The sequence below is a fragment of the Pongo abelii genome, chromosome 6 (genome assembly GCF_028885655.2).
Source record: "Pongo abelii isolate AG06213 chromosome 6, NHGRI_mPonAbe1-v2.0_pri, whole genome shotgun sequence".
Classification (NCBI taxonomy): domain Eukaryota; kingdom Metazoa; phylum Chordata; class Mammalia; order Primates; family Hominidae; genus Pongo; species Pongo abelii.
The window spans coordinates 119491172-119513095 of NC_071991.2; the positions used below are offsets into that span (position 1 = coordinate 119491172).

At 37.0% G+C, this 21924-nt stretch overlaps 1 long non-coding RNA gene across 1 annotated transcript in view; it reads left to right on the forward strand.

The window, feature by feature from the left end:
* Nucleotides 1-21924, forward strand: part of LOC129047417 (uncharacterized) — a 54220-nt gene that overhangs the window by 18207 nt on the left and 14089 nt on the right. Inside the window, exons 2-4 of the long non-coding RNA XR_008527218.2 lie at nt 9266-9331; nt 14796-14897; nt 18082-18224. This is a non-coding gene — a long non-coding RNA (uncharacterized LOC129047417). The remainder of the gene's footprint in view (nt 1-9265; nt 9332-14795; nt 14898-18081; nt 18225-21924) is intronic.

Genomic DNA, 21924 nt, shown 5'->3' on the forward strand with positions numbered 1-21924 from the left:
CAGCTTCAAGTGGCTCAGAACAGAGGCAGATATTTTATTTGTCTGAGAGAAAGTAAGAAAAGAGAACAAGAGTCTCTGCCTGGGAATCTGGAGAATTCTCCCAGATCTTGTCCAAGACCATCAAGGTGGTACCTCTATGAGTCTGCAAAAACCACAGAGTAATTGGGATTGGGGTGCCCCGTAAAGTTGATACAGCTTAGATCTCAACACCCACATTCTTCAAATATCTTCTAAAGAAAGACAGGTACACACAAGCCCAGACTGTGAAGACTACAATAAATACCTCACTCTTCAATGCCCAGACATAAGCAAACATCCCTAAGTATCAAGACAATCCAGGAAAACATGATCTCACCAAACAAACTAAATAAGGTACCAGAGACCAATCCTAGAGAAATAGAGATATGTGACATTTCAGACAGAAAATTCAAAATAGCTGTTTTGAGGAAACAAAGAAATTCAAGATAACACACAGAAGAAATTCAGAATTCTATCAGATGAATTTAACAAACAAATTGAAATAATAAAATCAAGCAGAAATTCTAGAGTTGAAAAATGTAATTGACATACTGAAGAATGCATTGGGGTCTTTTAATAGCAGAATTGATCAAGCAGAAGAAAGAAGAAGAAAGCCTATCACAAGGCATTTAATAATCAGACTCCCAAACATCAAGGATAAAGAAAGGCTCCTAAAATCAGCAAGAGAAAAGGAAGAAATAACATACAATGGAGCTCCAATATATCTGGCAGCAGACTTTTCAGTGGAAGCCTTATACGATAGGAGAGAGTAGCATGACATATTTTAAGTGCTGAAGAAAAACAACTTTTACTCCAGAATAGTATATCTGGCAAAAATATCCTTCAAAAATGAAGGAGAAATAAATACTTTCCCAGGCAAACAAAAGCTGAGGAATTTCATCAACATCAGACCTGTCATACAAGACATGCCAAAAGGAGTATTTCAATCCAAAGTATGTTAATGAGCAATATGTAATCACCTGAAGGTACAAAACTCACTGGTAATGGTAAGTACACAGAAAAACACAGGATATAATAACACTGTAACTGTGGTGTATAAACTACTCTTATCCTACGTAGAATGATTAAAGGGTGAATCAATCAAAAATGATAACTATGACAACTTTTGAAAACATAGATAATACAATAAAAAATAAATAGAAACAACAAAAAGTTCAAAAGTGGGGATATGGAGTTAGAGTGAGTTTTTATTAGGTTTTTTTTTTGCTTTTTTGTTTATGCAAACAGTGTTAAGTTGTTGTCATAGTTTTATCATATGTTTTAACATAGTTTTTGCAAGCCTTTTGGTGTATTCAAAACAAAATCATACAATGGATACATAAAAAATATAAAGGAAGAAACTAAATCATATGACCAGAGAAAATTATCTTCACTAAAAGAAAAACAGAAAGTAAAGAAAGAAGGAAGAGAAGACAAAAAAATAAAGAGAAAACAAATAACAAAATGGCAGGAGTAAGTCCTTACTTATCAATAATAACATTGAATGCAAATGGACTAAACTCCCTAATCAAAAGATATAGAGTGGCTGAATGGATTTTTAAAAAAACAAGACCCATTGATTGGCCTCCAAGAAACACACTTCACCTATAGAGACACATAAACTGAAAATCAAGGAGTAGAAAAACATATTCCATGCCAATGGAAACCAAAAACAGCAGGAATAGCTATACTTATATCAGACAAAATAGGTTTGAGACAAAAACTATAAGGAAGAGACAAAGATGATCACTATATGATGATAAAAGGATCAATTAAGCAAGAGGATATAACAATTGTAAATATATGTGCACCCAACACTGGAGCACCCAGATATATAAAGCAAATATTATTAGAACTAAAGAGAAAGATAAATTCCAATATGATAATAGCTGGAGACTTAAACACCCTATTATCAGCATTGGACAGATCTTCCAGACAGGAAATCAAAAAAGAAATATTGGGTTTTTTTTTTTCTTTTATTGTAATTATTATTATTATTATTATTATTATTATTATACTTTAGGTTTTATGGTACATGTGCCCAATGTGCAGGTAAGTTACATATGTATACATGTGCCATGCTGGTGCACTGCACCCACCAACTCGTCATCTAGCATTAGGTATATCTCCCAATGTTATCCCTCCCCCCTCCCCCCGAAATATTGGGTTTAATCTGCACTGTAGACCAAATGGATCTAACAGATATTTACAAAACATTTTATCGAATGGTTGCAAAATACACATTTTTTTCTCAGCATATGGATTATTCTCAAGGATAGAACATATGTTAGGTCACAAAACAAGTCTTAAAACATTCAAAGTATTTACTATCAGTACATTTTTATATGCCAGCAGTGAACAATCTGAAAAAGAAGTCAAGAAAGTAATCACACTTACAATAGCTACAAGTAAAATTAAATAACTAGGACTTAACCAAAGAAGTGGAAGACTTGTATAATAAAAACTATAAAACACTGATCAAAGGAATTGAAGAGGACTCCAAAAAATGAAAAAATATTCCATGTTCATGGACTGGAAAAATCATTATTATGACAATGTTCATATTACATGAACCAATCTACAGATTCAATGCAATTTCTCTCAAATTCCAATGACATCCTTCACAGAAATAGAAAAAAACCATCCTAAAATGTATATGGAACAAAAAAAGACCCAAAAAAGCCAAAGCTATCCTAAGCAAAAAGAACAAAACTGGAGGAATCATATTACCTGTCTTCACACTATACTACAGAGCTCTAGTAACCAAAACAACACATTACTGGCATAAAGATAGACACATAAATCACTGGAACAGCATAGAGAACCCAGAAACAAATCCACACACCTACAGTGAACTCATTTTCGACAAAGGTGCCAAGAACATACACTGGGGAAAAGACAGTGTCTTCAATAAATGAATGGTGCTCAGAAAATTGGGTATTCATATGAAAAGGAATGAAATTTAGACCCCTATCTTTCAATATATACAAAAATAAAATCAAGATTGATTAAAGGCTTAAATCTAAGACTTCAAACTATGAAACTACCACAAGAAAACTTTAGGGAAAATCCCCAGCACATTGGTCTGGGCAAAATTTCTTGAGTAATAGCCTAAAAACACAGGCAACAAAAGCAAAAATGGACATGAGTTAAGAAGCTTCTGCACAGCAAAGGAAACTATCAAGAAAGTGAAGAGACAACCCATAGAATGAGGGAAAATATTTGCAAACTACCCACCTGACAAGAATATGTCAGGAGCTCAAAAACCTCTATAGGAAAAAGTCTAATAATCTGATTAAAATTGGACAAAAGATTTGAATAGACATTTCTCAAAAGAAGACATAAAAATGGCAAACAGGCATATGAAAAGGTGTTTAGTATCACCAATTATCAGATGAATGGAATTTAAAACTACAATGAGATGTTATCTCATTTCAGTTAAAATGGCTTATTTCCAAAAGACAGGCAATAACAAATGCTGGTGAAGATGTAGAGAAAAGGGAACCTTTGTACACTATTGGTGGGAATGTAAATTAGTACAACCACTATGGAGAACAGTTTGGAGGTGCCTCAGAAAACTAAACATGGAGCAACCATGTGATCCAGCAATCCCACTTCTGGGTATACACCCAAAAGACAGCAAATCAGTATATCAAAGAGCTATCTGCACTCCCACGTTTGTTGTAGCACTGTTTACAATAGCCAAGATTTGGAAGCAACCTAAGTGTCCATCACAGATGAATGAATAAAGAAAATGTGGTACATATACACAATAGAGTACTATTCAGCCATAAAAAAGAATGACACCCTGTCATTTGCAACAACATGGATGGAATAGAAGATCATTATGTTAAGTGAAGCAAGCCAGGCACAGAAATACAAACTTCACTTGTTCTCACTTATCTGTGAGATCTAAAAATAAAAACAATTGGACTTATCAATACTGGGAGTAGAAATATGGATACCAGAGGAAGGGAAGGGTAGAGGGGATAAAGGGGGAGGTGGGGATGGTTAATGGATTAAAAAAGAATAGAAAGAATAAGACCTAGTATTTGCTAGCACAATAGGGTGATTGTAGTGATTAATAATTTAATAGTACATTTAAAAATAACTAAACGAATATAATTGGATTGTTTGTAACACAGAGGATAAATGTTTAAAATGATGGATAATCTATTCCCCAGATGTGCTTATTTCACATTACATGCCTGCATCAAAACATCTCATGTACCCCATAAATATATACACCTACTATGTACCCACAAAAATTAAAAATTTGTTTAGAAAAGGAAACTCAGTTGGCCATAAATACAAAGATTTATTTCCGGGTTCTCTATTCTATTTCACTGGTCTATGTATCTGTTTTAATACCAATACCATGCTGTTTTCATTATTCTAGCCTTATAATGTATTTTGAAGTCAGATACTGTGATACCTGCAGCTTTGTTCTTTTTCCTCCATATTGCTTTGGCTCTTCAGGGTCTTTTGCAGCTTCATAAAATTTTAGAATTTTGTTCTATTTCTGTGAAGAATGTCATTGGTATTTTTATAGGATTTGTATTGAATTTGTAGATTGCTTTGGGTAGAATGGTCATAATTTTTCCAAATCACGAGCATAAAGTAGCTTTTCATTTGTTATTGTCCCTTCATCTACTTTCATCAGTTATTTGTAGTTTTCATCATGCCTTTCACCTCCTTGATTAAATTTATTCCTAGGTAGTTTATTTTTTGTAGCTATTGTAAATTGCATTGTTTTCTCGATTTCATTAAGGTAGTTCATTCTTGATTTCATTCAGCTAGTTGTTGTTTTTTTTTTTTGAAAAGATAAGCAAAATTAAAAAATCCTTAGCTAGAATATTTTTAAAGGGGAGACTAAAATAAATAAAATAGAAAATAAAACAGGAGACATTGCAAATGATCCCACAGAAATAAAAAACATCATAAAAAGTATCATGAACAATTATATACCAAAAATTAGACAAATGAGAAATGGACAAATTCCTAGAAACATACAACCTACTAAGACTAAATCAAGAAAAAATAAAAATCCTGAACTGACCTATAACAAATATAGAGACTGTATCAGTATTTATAAACCTTGCAAGAAAGAAAAGCCTAGGACAATATGGCTTCCCAGATGAATCCTACCAAACATTTAAAGAAATTTAATTCCAATCATCCTTAGATAATTACAAAAACAGAAGAGAGAACTCTTTGAAAGTCATTCTATGAGACCAACATCACTCTAATAGTAAAGCCAGACAAAGACACTGCAAGAAAAGAAAAGTATAGGTCAATATCACTGACTAACATGGATGTAAAAATCCACAACAAAATACTAGTAAGCCAAATTCAACAGCACATTCAAAGGATCATACCATGATCAAGTAAGATTTGTCACTGGGATGCAAGGAGGTTCAACATAAGCAAATTAATCAATGTGATACACCACATTAACAGAATAAAGGATAAAAACTATATAATAATCTCAATAGATGTAGAAAAAATATTTGACAAAATTCAACACCTTTTCCTGATAAAAACACTCAATGTATTGTGAGTAGAATAAAATTACATTGGCATAATAAAGGCAATACATGAAAAGTTCAGAGCAAATCTCATATTCCACAGTGACAAACTTCAAGTTTTTCCTCCAAGTTCCAAGAATGCCCACTTTCTCTACTTCTATTCAAAGTACTGCAAGTAATAGCCAGAGCAATTAGAGAAGAAAGAAAGAAAGGTATTCTAATCAGAAAGGAAGAAGCAAATTTATCTCTGTTTGAAGATGACATCATCTTATATATAAAAACCCCTCAAGATTACACACACACACACAAACACACACACACACACACAGAGACACACACATGCTAACCTGTTAGGACTAATAAAATAATTATGTAAAGTGGTAAAGATACAAAATCAACATACAAAATCAATTGTGTTTCTATACATTAACAATGAGCAATCTGAAAAGGGAAATAAAACAATCCCATTTACAATAAATTCAAAAAACATTTTAAAATTTTGGAATAAACTTAACCAAGAAGGCAAAAACTTCTATGCTGAAAATTACAAAACATTGCTGAAATAAATTTTCAAAGACGACAAATAAATGGAAAGACATACCATGTTCATAAACCAGGTTCACTCTTAAGCACAGTAGAGTTCATACATATATGGTTTTCTTCTTTTTTTCCAACTTAGCATTTCATTCCAAAATATCATCTTTTTATTCATGTATCACACCCATGATTTTTTCTGTTTCTCCCTGACCCCTAGAAAGTTCTGAAAACCCTTTAAAATTGGAATTGCGGCCAGGTGCAGTGGCTCCTGCTTGTAATCTCAGCACTTTGGGAGGCTGAGGCAGGCAGATCACTTGACCTCAGGAGTTCGAGGCTAGCCTAGGCAATGTGATAAAGCTCTATCTCTATGAAAAAAAAAAACACACACAAACAAACAAACAAGCAACAAAAAAACTAGCCAGGCCTGGTGACATGTGCCTATAGTCCCAGCTACTGGAAGACAGAGTTGGGAGGATCACTTCAGCCTGAGTGGTCAAGACTGCAGTGAGCCATGTTCACACCACTGCACTCAGCCTGGGTGACACAGGGAGACCCTGTCACAGAAAAAAAAAGAAAAAAAATGGAAATGATATTTATGAATGAGGGGTTGCAAACTACTGCTGTAGTTGGTTAAGAGGAATAACAAGTTACCCAATATTTTTTTTTCATCATTCTGTATAATGGCTGTACATTTTCCATATGGGATATTGTAAAATCTAAATGTGGTTTCATCAGACAAAAGCCAAAGTTTTGTTTATAAGGGAGGTAAAGGGACTGTTGAAATGTTTGTGAATTTGGTGACAGGAGAATTTGGTGACAGGAGAATATTCATTGAAAGAAAGAGAAAAGCTGGTGTCAGGGGAAAGTTTCAAGGAGATATAGACCTGAGTAGAATGCACAAGAAAAATTAGACTAAACTGGTTAGGATGAAAGGTGGTAAGAAGTAAACTTAGGGTTTTCTGTGGCATTTTAATTTCTATAGTTTCCCCCTCACAGGCCCCTTGATGACAGAATATGATATAGTTCGGCTGTGTCCCCACCTAAATCTCATCTTGAATTGTAGCTCTTATAATTCCCACGTGTTTTGGGAGGGACCCAGTGGGAGATAATTTAATCATGGGGGCAGTTTCCCTCATACTGTTCTCATGGTAGTAAATAAGTCTCACAAGAACTGATCGTTTTATAAGGGGAAACCCCTCTCACTTGATTCTCATTTTCTCTTGTCTGCCACCATGTAAGATGTGCCTTTTGCTTTCTGCCATGATTGTGAGGCCTCCCCACCTACGTGGAACTGTGAGTCCATTAAACCTCTTTTTCTTTATAAATTACCCAATCTCAGATATGTCTTTATCAGCAGCATGAGAACAGACTAATTACAGTAAATTGGTATTGGTAGGCTGGGGTGCTGCTGTAAAGATACCCAAAATGTGGAAGAAACTGTGGAACTGGATAACAGGCAGAGGTTGGAACAATTTGGAGGGCTCAGAAGAAGACAGGAAAATGTGGGAAAATTTAGAACTTCCTGGAGACTTGTTGAATACCTTTCATCAAAATGCTGATAATGATATAGACAATGAAATCCAGGCTGAGATGGTCTCAGATGGAGATAAGGAACTTGTTGGGAACTGGAGTAAAGGTGATTTTTGCTATGTTTTAGCAAAAAGACTGGTGACATTTTGCTCCTGCCCTAGAGATTTGTGAAACTTTGAACTCGAGGGAGATGATTTAGGGTATCTGGTGGAAGAAATTTCTAAGAAGCAAAGCATTCAAGATGTGACTTGGGTGCTGGTAAAAGCATTCAGTTTTAAAGGTAAACAGAACATAAAAGTTCAGAAAATTTGCAGCCTGATAATATGATAGAAAAGGAAAGCCCATTTCTGAGAAGAAATTCAAGCTGGCTGCAGAAATTTGCATAAGTAACGAGGAGGCAAATGTTAATTGCCCAGACAGTGGGGAAAATGTCTCCAGGGCATGTCAGAGACCTTTGCAGCAGTCCATCCCATCACAGGCATGGAGGCCTAGGAGGGAAAAATGGTTTTGTGGGCTGGGACCAGAGCATCCCCGCTATGTGCAGCCTAGGGACTTGGTTCCCTGCATCCCATCTGCTCTAGCCATAGCTAAAAGGGGCCAAGGTACAGCTTGGGCCATGTCTTCAGAGGGTGCAAGCCCCAAGCCTTGGCAACTTCCATGAGTTGTTGAGCCTGCAGGTGCACGGAAGTCAAGAATTGAGGTTTGGAAACCTCCACCTAGATTTCAGAGGATGTACAGAAATGCCTGGGTTTCCAAGTAGAAGTTTTCTGCAGGGGCAGAGCCCTCATGGAGAACTTCTAGGGCAGTACAGAAGGGAAACGTGGGATTGAAGTCCTCATATAGAGTCCCCACTGGGACACTGCCTAGTGCAGATACATGAAGAGGGCCACCATCCTCCAGACCCCAGAATGGTAGGCCACTGACAGCTTGCACCATGCACCGGGAAAAACTGCAGACACTCAGTGCCAGCTCATGAAAGCATCCAGGAGGGAGGCTGTACCTTGCAAAGCCACAGGGACAGAGCTGCCCGAGACCGTGAGAACCCACCTCTTACATCGGTGTTACCTGGTTGTGAGACATAGAGTCAAAGGAGATCATCTTTGAGCTTTAAGATTTGACTGCCTTGCCAAATTTCAGACTTGCATGAGGACTGTAGCCCCTTTGTTTTGGCCAATTTCTCCCACTTGTAACCACTGTATTTACCCAATGCTTGTACCCTCATTGTATCCAGGAAGTAACTAACTTGCTTTTGATTTTACAGGTTCATAGGTGACAGGGACTTGCCTTGTCTCAGACAAGAATTTTGACTGTGGACTTTTGAGTTAATGCTGAAATGAGTTAAGACTTAGGGGGACTGTTGGGAGGACATGATTTGTTTTGAAATGTGACGACATTAGATTTGAGAGGGACCAGAGTGGAATGGTCCCTCCATTGGTGGAGACCATTGGGTGTCTCCATCCAAATCTCATCTTGAATTGTAGCTCCCATAATTACCACATGTTGTGGGAGGAGCTTGGTGGGAGATAATTGAATCATCAAGGTGGGCAGGGGGGTGGTTCCTCCATACTGTTCTCATACTGAATAAGTCTTATGAGATCTGATGGTTTATAAGCAGAGACCCCTTTCACTTGGTTCTCATTCTTTCTTGCCAGCTGCCATGTAAGATGTGCCGTTCAGCTTCCACCATGATTGTGAGGTCTCTCCAGCCACATGTAACTGTGAGTCCATTAAACCTCTTTTTTTTTTTTTTTTGTAAATTACCCAGCTTCTGGTATGTCTTTATCAGCATCATGAAAACGGACTAATACAGAATATAGTCTAAAAATCAATAGCTAAGCAATAATTTATTGTCATTTTTATTAATACAAGTGTATGTGTCCTATATCTCAATGTTAAACTGTGGATTAGAAAATACAGTTTAAGTTCAAAGGTAAAGTGAGATCATCTACTCTCTTAAGAGTATTGGAAGGGAGGGAAGGATAATTGAAGGAAAGGATGATGTGCAAATCAAACATGTAATTTACTAACCCAGCCAACCACATGAATGAGAAGAATATGTCTGCTTCATCTTCATAGTCTTCTGCTTGTTGTGAGGACAAATGTCCACCAATCTATCTGATTATCATTTAAATCCAACAGCATGTAAAAAGTCAAAAAACTGTGCTACCCAAGGGCATTGATTTAGCACAGTGACTCAAATTCCAATGCATCAAGTTTGCACCCTTTCTCTTATGGAAAGGAATAAGTATAGGGGTGAACAAAGTGAGAGGTCGAAAGGGCTTGCTTCAAAATTCCTCTGAAGTAGAGGTGTGGTGTAACACACAACTCTCTTGCCTTTAAACAGAGGCAGAAATGGGAGAAGCAGAAATGCTTCACTCTTCCGCAGCAGCTAACCAACCCAAGGACTTCAACAGGTACACTGGTGTAGGAAGAGCACTTGGTGTAGCTGTTTCCTAGGCTCATTTTAAGCACCAAGATAATAAAAATTAATTATTGGGTACTAGTCTTTTTAAAGTGAAATCAAGGTTAGCAGACATGGGTTTCAAGGAAATCAATGTGTAAAAGAACAATAAAAATAGTAACCAGATGTTTATTACAATTTGTTGTTGAATGTTACAAATAAAGGTTTCCATCTTCCACCTCATGAGTTGGTATGAATCTCCCATATCATAAGATGCTAGTCTTTTTTTGTTCCTGAGTTCTATGGCCCAAATTTTAAGCAACTTCTTCACTTCAAGAGAGAGTGGGTGACAATTCCTGATGAATAAGGTCATATTAATTGGTATTTTTATTCTCATTAAAATATAGGATGGTGGCTAACACATAGTATGTACTCAGTTAATGTTTGTTGAATTAATGAGAGGAAGAAATGAATAGTGGTGTGAGAGCTGACTGGAACGGACTGTTGCTGTCTCTGATTGTTAAATAGGATTTTTGAGAGACTAAATATTTAATGGTTGTTATCTTGAAATTCATTATGATGAGTGTATTTGTATCAAATTTGTATCAAGAAAATGGGCAAACACTGTGAAATCAGGGCTTTTCTTTCTTTTTTCTGTTTTTTGAGAGAGCTAGTTGATCAGCATACTACTACCTATTGCCACCACTTTCGCTCCACTGTAATCTTTTCACCTTGGGAGAATCTCACTTCCTGACAGTTTCAAACTGAAAAATAACTATAGACCCAAACAATGCCTTTTCTTTCCATCTTGCAGATTCTGGGATATGCATCTGGTTACAACTAAAGAAATGTTTGGAATCTTGTTGTAGTAATAGTCTTAATCTGGATTTAGAGATACATGTGTGTAGATACTTTTTCCTCCCAAAACAGTAATAAATACATGTTCATGTAGATTTAAGAAAAGCCTAACATTAGAAAATTAACCCTGAAAAAATAATCTGTACAAGAAACCCCCATGACATGCAATTTATTCATGTAGCAAACCTGCACATGTACCCGCTGAACCTAAAATAAAAGTTGGAAGAAAATAAAAGGTTGAGACTTGTCTACTGTAAAGTTAAAAAAAAAATTCGGAAAGAAATCAAAGATCTAAATAAATGAAAAGACAATTAAATTCAAGGACAACACAATTTAATTTTGACAAGATCACAATATTCCACAAATAAATCTGCAGATTCAATGCAATTCCTGTTGAAATCCCATCTATCTTTTTACAGAAATTTACCAAGAAACCCCAAAATATACATTTAAATGCAAAGAAAGTCTAATAAGCTAATAAATATTAGAAATAAGAACAGCTTTTTAAGAAGTTAACCCTGCTTTAGGAACCCAAGGCAAAAACAAACTCTGGCAAACTAAAAGAATTGATATTACAAATGCACATAAAGATTCCGTGACATACTCTAGATAACAATGATGCTGTTCCCTTTCATGCATAGCAGCTCCAGAGCCTATTTACCCTTGAAGAAAAGGCACAAAATTTAAACCTTCAAACACTTTTACCAATATTTCAAAGCCAAGGTCCAAATATATTTAACATTGCCACTTATAAATATTTCTGTGGCTCTCACAAAACATCACTCTGACTAGAGTTTATCTACAAAAAAAAGAAAAATAACAACAAAAAAAACTTATTAAGTGTCTCGCCTTCAATGTCCAATGTTTCAAAAGCATTATTTATGTCTCTGATATTTATTTTAAAAGAGTATTTTTCTTAACTCTACGAGAAAATGCTGTCAAATAGGTTGGGTTTGAAAAAGCATTAGTTTCAAAAACCTGGTAATTGTTACTGCTTTCTTCATATCTAAAAGTCTTTATTCTTACACACACACACACACACACACACACACATACACACACACAGACACACACAATAAGACCCAGGTAGATAACTTCGTGAGCATTGGGACGGAACACAATTTCTCATAAGTAGGTTACTTATAGGTATTGACCCTTATTATTCTTACATATATAATAATAGAAGCAAGTAACTTTATACTCCTATTGTGTAATGTGCTACTTAATACAGCCATGAATTTCCATTCCTCAGGGGTCAAACACTGAATCTTTCTGAGGAATCCAATTAGTTCCTTCTATAAATTCAATGTAGATAAATCCCTGAAGACTTTTTGAAATTCATGTAACCCAGGATAAAGAAATAGGTCTGGCCAGGAACAGTGGCTCACGCCTATAATCCCAGCACTTTGGGAGGCCAGGGCGGGTGGATCATCTGAGGTCAGGAGTTCGAGACCAGCCTGGCCAACATGGTGAAACCCCATCTCTACTAAAAATACAAAAATTCGCCCGGTGGGTGGTGGTTTGTGCCTATAATCCCAGCTACTTGGGAAGCTGAGGCAAGAGAATCGCTTGAACCCGAGAGGCGGAGGTTGTAGTGAGCCGAGATAGCACCATTGCACTCCAGCCTGGGCAACAAAAGCAAAACTCCATCTGAAAGAGAGAAAGAAAGAAGGAAAGAAAGAAAGAAAGAAAAAGAAAGAAAGAAAGAAAGAAGAAAGAGAGAGAGAGAAAGAAGAAAGAAGAAAGAGACAGAAAGAAGGAAGAAAGAAGAAAGAGAAAGAAAGAAAGAAAGAGAAAGAAAGAAAGAAAGAAAGAAAAAAGAAAAAAAGAAAGAGAAAGAAATCTGTAAGATGTATCTGATGCAAAATTGAGAAGCAGTTCTAGGTATTCTCCAAACTATCCCTTTCATTCCCTGTGCCCTATCCAGGTGCAGATTTTTCTAAAACAAGTGCATTTTAAACATTCCTCTTTTGCACGGACCATTTACAAAGCCTGGAAACATCCCTATAATGATTAGTTGCACTTATCAACTTAGCTAGGTTATGGTCACCAGAAATTCAATCAAACACTAACCTAAAGTGTTTGATTGAATTTCAAACACTAACCTAAAGTGTTTGATTGAATTTCAAACACTAACCTAAAGTGTTTAACACAACTTAAAGTTGACTTTAAGTAAGAGAGATTATCTTAGGAAATCTGAATAGGACTGATTTAATCAGTTGAGCTGTAAGAGTGGAGTTGATGCTTCCTTAATAAAGAAGAAATTCCACCTGTGGACAGCAGATTTTGCTCCCCATGCCTGAGAGTCCAGTCTATCCTAAAGATTTTGGACTTGCCATAATCATGTAAACCAATTCCTTGCAATAAACCTCTTAATATATATCTCCTCCTGGTTCTGTTTCTCTGGCTGAATGCTGATGAATACAGGCCCAACAATATGTGCATATATTTCCTTTTTTAATTCACAAAAGTAAGATATTTTAATTTCAGTGAATTGAGACTATTCCTTTCCACTCTGACTTGCCCCCTGCCACACCTGTGCAGTAGTGTTTCAGTGGCCACAGATATTCTGAGGATCTTGCTCAGAAGAAGTTGAGTTAGAGATATATTTAGCTTGAGTTTACTAGAATTTAGTTATAATTCACAGTCACATCCATGGATAATTATTTCTAGCCACTACTTCCAGAAATATTATTACTATCACTGTGAAAATACACCTGGGTTTTGATTCAAAGTATCTAGAGATCATATCAGAATATGAACATGTCCTAGAGCATCTGGGGCCAGATATATGTGGGTAGTGAAAATTTTAAAAAGTTGAAATGCATGAGCCAGAGCTGGTCAGTGGAAAAGTTTTCCCATTGTCAGGCATGTAAAATGTAAGCAAAGGAGATGATGATGCTCATGAATGTTTTATGAAAACAAGAACATATTAAATAACACATTGTATGTACAATCATGAATGCACAGTGCAACTTTTTTCTTTTTTGATGGAAATTACATACATATAATTTATCATAATCTCTATGCTTATAGAGTATGAACGTGTAGCAGCACTGTAAATAGTATCTAAAGTTCCCTATGTTTTGCCTTTCAACAGTCAGTAATAAAAAGGTAAATTTCAATTAATCATGCTAAGGAAATATTGAATTATCATTTCATTCTCTTTCTGCAAAATGTTTCTTATGAAGAAGTCATCACAGGGTCAAAACTCCAGACAAAAAAGTATTTGACAAGTGTGTTAGATAGCTAATGATTATGCAATTTTTCTTGATTTTTGTGACATTTGTTGAATTTACCACCTTTTAAAAATTTGTAACTTGTCATTTCTTTTTCATTCCAGATAGATATTCATTTTTGTGAATATAAAATCATGAATTTATAATTGCAAATTTCTTTCCTTAAAGAAAGCTCTTCAAATTGTGTATATATATATATATATATATATTTTTTTTTTTTTTTGAGAAAGAATCTTGCTCAGTAGCCCAGGCTGGAGTGCAGTGGTGCCATCTCAGCTCACTGCAAGCTCTGCCTCCTGGGTTCACACCATTCTCCTGCCTCAGCCTCTCAAGTAGCTGGGACTACAGGCGCCCACCACCACGTGTGGATAATTTTTTTTTTTTTATTTTTAGTAGAAACATGGTTTCACCATGTTCACCAGGATGGTCTCGACCTCCTGACCTCATGATCCACCCGCCTCGGCCTCCCAAAGTGCTGGGATTACAGGCGTGAGCCACTGCGCCTGGCCCAAATTGTATAATCTTCAATTCTCACAAATTCGAGATCTTCCCACCCACCTCTGTGTGTGTGTTTGTTTTGGTGTCCCTTAACACTTTCCCTGCTTCATCACACTGCCCAGAGTGTCCCACTGGAAACATACTCTCACCTCCTTAATTCCCATTTCCTTTTTCTTCCCGAAACAGGAAGGAGTAGCCATTATTCATGCCATTGTCAAAACCTCATGGCAACAAAAGTTCCAGGGCTGGAATTGCAAAGATGATTACGAAGGGTAGCTCCACAATCAGGTGATCCAGCATTGATAAGGTGTTTGGTTGATTATATGAAACGAGATTTCTATAATCACTAGAGCTTGTTCTTTAATATGCATTCTTTTAGGGTTATCTTCTCTGCTAGAAATTATAAAACAGTTTGAGCTAAAGACTCAAAGCTAAATAAGCCTCAATGTGTGCTATGTTAATATAACATTCCAAACAACTCACATCTAAAGAATATGAAGATCTGCCATTATTTTAGAATTATGAGATTTTTATAAGAATAAATTTGCCTTGGGCAAATGACACCTGTAAATGGCACTGATCTAAAAAATAAAAAAAGCAAACATTCTACTATATGTAAAAATCTGAAATGATATCTGCTCTGGTTTGGGGGGAAGGTTGTTGTTTTTTTAAAAAAATATGATCATGGAGATAACGAAGTGGTTAACGGAATATGGTACTGAAAAAGTCTAACCTATTCTAATATGATGAGATAGATCCCCACACAATAGTTTAGGAATCTTATTCTAAGTAATACTTAGGCTTTGCTGCTAATGCTTATTGAAGGGAGTGATGGATCCGAGTGTGCCACTTTGTGTGTCATTGAATGGCTGCTCTGAGAAGCAGGAAAGTAAACCCAGCATTGTAGTGATAGTCTTTGGAATGAAGCTCATGGTGAGAACCAAGAGCAACTCCAGTAGGAAAAAAAGGGCAAGGTCAGAAAGGAGATTAAGATCTTGGAAGCAGAGTTGTCCCATGGGTACCTGCTAACAGTTCCTATGTACCTGTTGTGAGCAGACTATTGTATCAGGCATATAGGGAGTTTCAAAAAAATCAGATCCTGCCCTGAGAAAGAAGAACATTACCTTCAAGCAGCATTTACTAAGCTTCCATCTGTGCATATTTTGGGGAGTGGCAGTATGCCAAGAAATTTCAATATATCATATAACCAACACTCAGGGGGTTAAAATCTAAAACAACACCAAAATGCTTGGTTTTCTAAAATGAGTTGTGAAACTTCTTCCTCAGTTATTGTCTGCTATGTATCTATAGTAATCGGCTTTCCCTTCTAAAGAAACAGAGACTCCATATTTTGCATGTTTCCTCACACTGTGATGTGTGCAGTGAGAATGCAGAGATGGCTAAGAATGATATTTCCCAATGCTCCTGCACCTACGTGCACATGGCTATCTGACTAATTCTCACCAATGAAACATGAGAGGGAGAGTCCTCCTTTGTGGCCAAGAGTTTTAGGAACCTCATGTAACTTCTCTATCTCTTTTTTCCCTTCCACCAGCTAGAGTCAGATGATTATAAGTCCCTGGAATGATGATGCCACAAGATGGAAGGAGTCTAGCTACATGATTTGTTGCATGGGTAAAAGCCAACTAGGAATGTCCTTCCTCAAATTAATATATTACCCAGAGATAAACACTTACTATCTGGAAAAAAATAGTCTGGCTCTTCTTGTTCTACAGCCAAGCATTATGTAAATCAATGCCCTACATAAAGGCACCTAATACACATTTACTGAATTTAAAATGACAGGCTAAGACAGGCATTTAAGGTGCTGCATAGAATCCCAGGCACATTCTATCTAATGTATTGTAGTTACTTGGAGTGAGAGGGGAAGTGATAGAAAGGATGATGTGTAAATTAAGAGCAAGGTAGAAATAAAAAGTAGGAAAATATTCAATGTCTGAGTTTCAAAGAGTCATGTGAGGTGGACAGTTGCAGAGTTGCCGTCTGTCATCCATTCCCCATCCTTACAGAAATACCATCACAATTATATTCGATAAGTCCAGATTCTCCCACCTTCAGTAATGTTCCTGGTCTCTTCGGGATATGAAAGTAAAGTTAGAACTGATGCAGTCATGTCACTTCTGCAAGATAAGGGCCTGTCTGAAAATGACATCAACTTGTGGAATAGAACAATGCCAAGAGACAGGGATAGATGATGTTCAGCCCCAGAAGCCAAGTGGATCTGAAGTTAGCACTGCCTTATATGTGTTTCTTGTAGTAGACCAATTCCTCTTTGCTTAGGCCAATGGGATTGGGTTTTCTGCCACCCATAACTACAAAAGCTCTAACTAATACATCATAGAAGGTTTTGTGGTATTGGTAATATCCTGCCACTTCTGGGTGCAGCTAGTAGTTGTGTCAGATCCCTCGGATGGTGAGTCAAGGCCATTCCAGTGGAGAGCAAGTTGCCAGAAGCTATAATACTTGAAAATGAAAGTCTGGAGTATGCCAGGACTTTATTCCCCTTCTCCGTAAAATCTCGATTAATTGTTCTTTTCTAAACCATCACAAAATTAAGAAAGATTAAAATTCCTTGATAAGGATATTTTCTCAATTTTATCCTGACTATGCTTAAAGTAACTTTCTAAAACTTGGCATCTTAATTACTCTATAACAAACAAGATGAATAAAAATATGTGTGCCATGCACATAACAATTTCTTTATAGTTCCCTCAGTCCCTGCTTTCCCACACTCTTACCACTCCTGTGCTTTTCCCATATAGAAATTCTGAAGCTACACAAGCTAAAAGTCAAGTTCCAAAATTCTACTTAACAGAGAGAACCAAAAGCATGACCAAAATGGTTCCTCAGAATCAGGAGGTGAAACCTAACATTCATACTGAGATTGGAATTCAGACCCAAGGGCCAGGAGTCAGATAAGATAATAACAAGGAAGTGGTTAGTTAAAAAGAGTGAATGGGATGCTGTCTGAATTATTTTGGAAACAGTTACTAGTGACAGCAATCAGGCTTTCACATGATCTTTATGACATGTCTCATTTGTTGCCTAGATCCATTTAAAGGACCTAGGAAATGACCAAACCTGAAGCTTGGATCATTTACTTAAAGTTTCTAAAGACAAAAGGGCCAGGCTCTATTCACATAGACATTGCCAAACCAAATCCCCAAACTTGTCACCTTTTTTGTCCCTCTGCCTCTTCATTGTCTAGACTGGGAACTTTACATGAGCACTAACAGGCAGTCTAGTCCTGGTTTAGCACCTCCCCCACCCCACCCCAGACATTGCTGAACAGACATTCCCCCCAACTACCACCTGGTATTTTCACAGAGCAGCTTCAGACAATCTATTGCGCAAAATAAGGAAGGAGACTTGCTCTAGTTGCAATGTAGTAGGTTACAAGTTTATATTCCATTGATGCCTCCACTAATTCTATTTGTTTCCTTCGCATTAGGTGTTCCAAGATAATGAATACTTCCATAGCAACAAAAGTCTGACAATAAATGGTTACCTTGATTTTCACATTTTCAAAGAAAAATCCCTCAATGGCAACTAGACCAGAAGTCTCAACACTGAATATGCAATAATGGCTACAAGGTGAACAGTTTTTCTATTCCATTTCCTTAGCAACATCATTGATTGATTTTCTTGGAAAGGAAGTTAGATTGGATTAGATGATCTTTTTGTTTCAGTCATGTAGCTTGTTATTAGCAATTAATATATGCAGTAGCTTTTGAAACAACACAAGTAATAAGTGGCTTCAGTAGAAATTCATTATATTCTAATACAAATGATTTATAAATGCAATTTTATTTTAAAATTTCTATCATTTCTGTCTCCCTGATTATAATTGTCAAAGTATTCTGATAGTAGAAAGTGTGTATGACTGAAAAAATGGTATAAAATATTTCAGATATAGTATATATTCTATAGGTTGAATTCAAAAGACTGCTGTCACTGTACATTTTTTCCCTAACAAATCATCTTTTTTCTGTGCACAACCTATGGTGAGGCAACATTCTTTACATTGTCTTAAACAAGAAAACACTTTGTAATGAATTAAAGTTAAGGAAAGACTACATCTATCAGCCACAAGGAACTTGAATTCTGGCAATTTTGAGGGTTTAAGGCTCACAGCTTTTAGCAGCTATGTCTGCATAAAGACTTGATTGGATCAAAATAAAGAACACAAACATGAACAAGTGGCTCCCTGAAAATTCAGAGCTTCAATGAGTTTAGCACAAGTCCTAAAATGACATCTCCCTAAACATTGACATTAAACGTTTTTGCACTGGCTTGACTGGGTATAACTTTAAAATGAAATACTAAGTGAAATATCTCTATAATGAAAACTATAAAACACTGACAAAAGAAATTCAAGGGGACACCAAAAAATGGAAAAAAATTCCATGTTTATGAATTAGAAGAATCAATATTATTAAAATGTTCATATTACCCAAAGCAATTTAGAGATTTCAATGCACCCTCTATCAAAATACCTACAAAGTTTGTATCAGTCATGGTCCTCTAGAGGGACAGAACTAATATAATATATATGTATATATATCCTATTATATATGTGTGTATATATCCCATTATATATATACTATTATATATATCCTATTTTTTATATATATCTTATTATATATAGAACTAATAGGCTATATATATCCTATTATATATGTGTATATATATATCCTATTATATATAATATATATCCTATTTTGTATATATAGAACTAATAGGATATATATTTGATTATATATCTAGAACTATATATATATATATGAAGAGGAGTTTATTGAGGAGCATTAACTCATACAATCACAAGGTCCCATAATAGGGCATCTGCAAGCTGAGAAGCAATGTTACCAGTCCAAGTTCCAAAGCTGAAGAATTTGAAGTCTGATGTTTGAGGGCAGGAAGCATCTAGCATGGAGAAAGATATAGGCTGGGAGGCTAAGCCAGTCTAGTCTTTTCACATTCTTCTGCCTGCTTTTATTCTGGCCATGCCAGCAGTTGAGTGAATTGTGCCCACCCAGATTAAGGGTCAGTATGCCCTTCCCACACCACTGACTCAAATGTTAATCTCCTTTAGCAACACCCTCACAGACACACCCAGGACCAATACTTTGCATTCTTCAATCCAATCAAGTTGACACTCAGTATTAACTATTACAAGTCCACCCCTTGTCAACTTCAATCCATACACATCTCCTGAGATCATACATCATCTTCAAAGACAATAATAAGATCATAATTATGCCTAACATAATACAACTATCTTTCATGCAACCAGAAGTGCACCAATTCCCAACCCAAATGCTATTACATAAAGTTAACAACACTTAAATGCTGATATGAAGTCAATAAATATTATGTCACATGTTAAAGGAAAAAGGAAATAAAATGAAGATATTTTCTTAGTACAAGTGTATACATGCACAAACATGTTTTTAACAAAAGAAGGAGGAAATACTCATGACAATTACAGTTCTCATTTCTGCAATTGGTCGTGTGGTTGTAGGCTGGTATTGATAACTACCTTCTTCTACTACCTATTCTGTATTCCGTTTGCCTTCAGCAAGCACCTCAGCAGGTCATGGTTTTTTCCTGGTGGAGTGACCCAAACCCTCATTCCTGAAAGGTCTGGACCTTTGTAGTCCTGCCTGGATTGGACTATTGTAGTTTCCCATTGACCTTCATCACAGGGCATAGTAATACTAAGAGATGCCCTAAAGCATCTCCTGTATTACACATACACTCTTCCTTACTTCCATTGTGGAGTAGTAGACTGATTTCATCTTGATAGTCCAGATCAATCACCCCAGCCAACACTGTAAATCCCTTCTTAGCATGCTGGCTTAAAGGTAGGAGGAGCTCAAAGTGTCCAGGTGGCAATCTTAACTTCTAGTTTAATGGAATTGTTATTGTGTCTCCTGATGGCAGCATTCCTCCCTCCGAAGCTAAGACCTCCAGGCCAGCAGAACATAATGTCATGGGAACAGGAAGCAAAAATTTTCTAGTGGATCACTAGGGGTGATGGTGAATGGTGCCATTTCCAATTCCACCCCTTGATTCCTGGACCAGTGAAACCTGGCTACAGGAGAAACAGTGCCATATATTGGACACTGATTCAGAGCATACACAGCCTTCTGGAGAACTTTGCCCCAGCCCTGCAATGTATTGTCATCTAGTTGGTGTTGTCATTGTGACCTCAAAAGGCCATTCAACAGTTCTTTCAATCCATCTGCTTCTGGATGATGGGGAACATGGTAAGACCAGTGAATTCCATGGGCATGAGCCAACTGCCACACTTCCTTAGCCATAAAGTGAGTGTCTTGCTCATAGGCAATGCTGTGTGAAATACCATGCGGGTGGATAAGACATTCTGTGAGTCCACGGGTGGTTGTCTTGGCTGAAGCACTACATGCAGGATAGGAAAACCCATATCCAGAGTAAGTGTCTATTCCAGTGAGGACAAACCTCTGCCCTTTCCATGATGGAAGAGGTCCAATATAACCAACCTGCCACCACCAAGTAGCTGGCTGATCACCCCGAGAAATGGTGCCATATGGAGGGCTCAATGTTGCTCTCTGCCATGGCAAATTGGGCGCTCAGCAGTGGCTGTAGCCAGGTCAGCCTTGGTGAGTGGAAGTCCAGGTTGCTGAGCTCATGTGAAACCTCCACCTCTGCTACCATGGCCACTTTGTTCATGGGCCCTTTTGGTGATGACAGCGGTGGCTGGGGAAAGAGGCTGAGTGGTGTCCACAGAATGAGTCATTCTATCCATTTGATTAGTAAACAGTCCTGCTGAGGTCACCCTTGGTGAGCACTCACATGAAATATAAATATCTTCACAGTTTTTGACCACCCAGAGAGGTCCACCCACATACCTCTTCCCCAAATTTCTTTGTCACCAATTTTCCAATTATACTTCCAAGTCCCTGACCATCCAGCCAAACCACTGGCCACAGGCCATGAATCAGTATATAATCACACATCTGGCCATTTCTCCTTCCATGCAAAGTGCACAACCAGATGCATTGCTCAAAGTTCTACCCTCTGGGAAGATTTCCCTTCACTGCTGTCCTTCAGGGATGTCCTAGAAAGGGGTTGCAGTGCTGCAGCTTTCCACTTTGGGGTGGTGTCTGCATATCATGCAGAACCATCTGTGAACCAGGCTGTAGCCTTTTCTTCTCTCAACTGATCATAGGAAACTCCCCAAGATGCCATTGGTGCAGACTGTGGGAGAGAAGGCAAGGTGTCAGAAGTGGAGATCATGGGCATTTGAGCC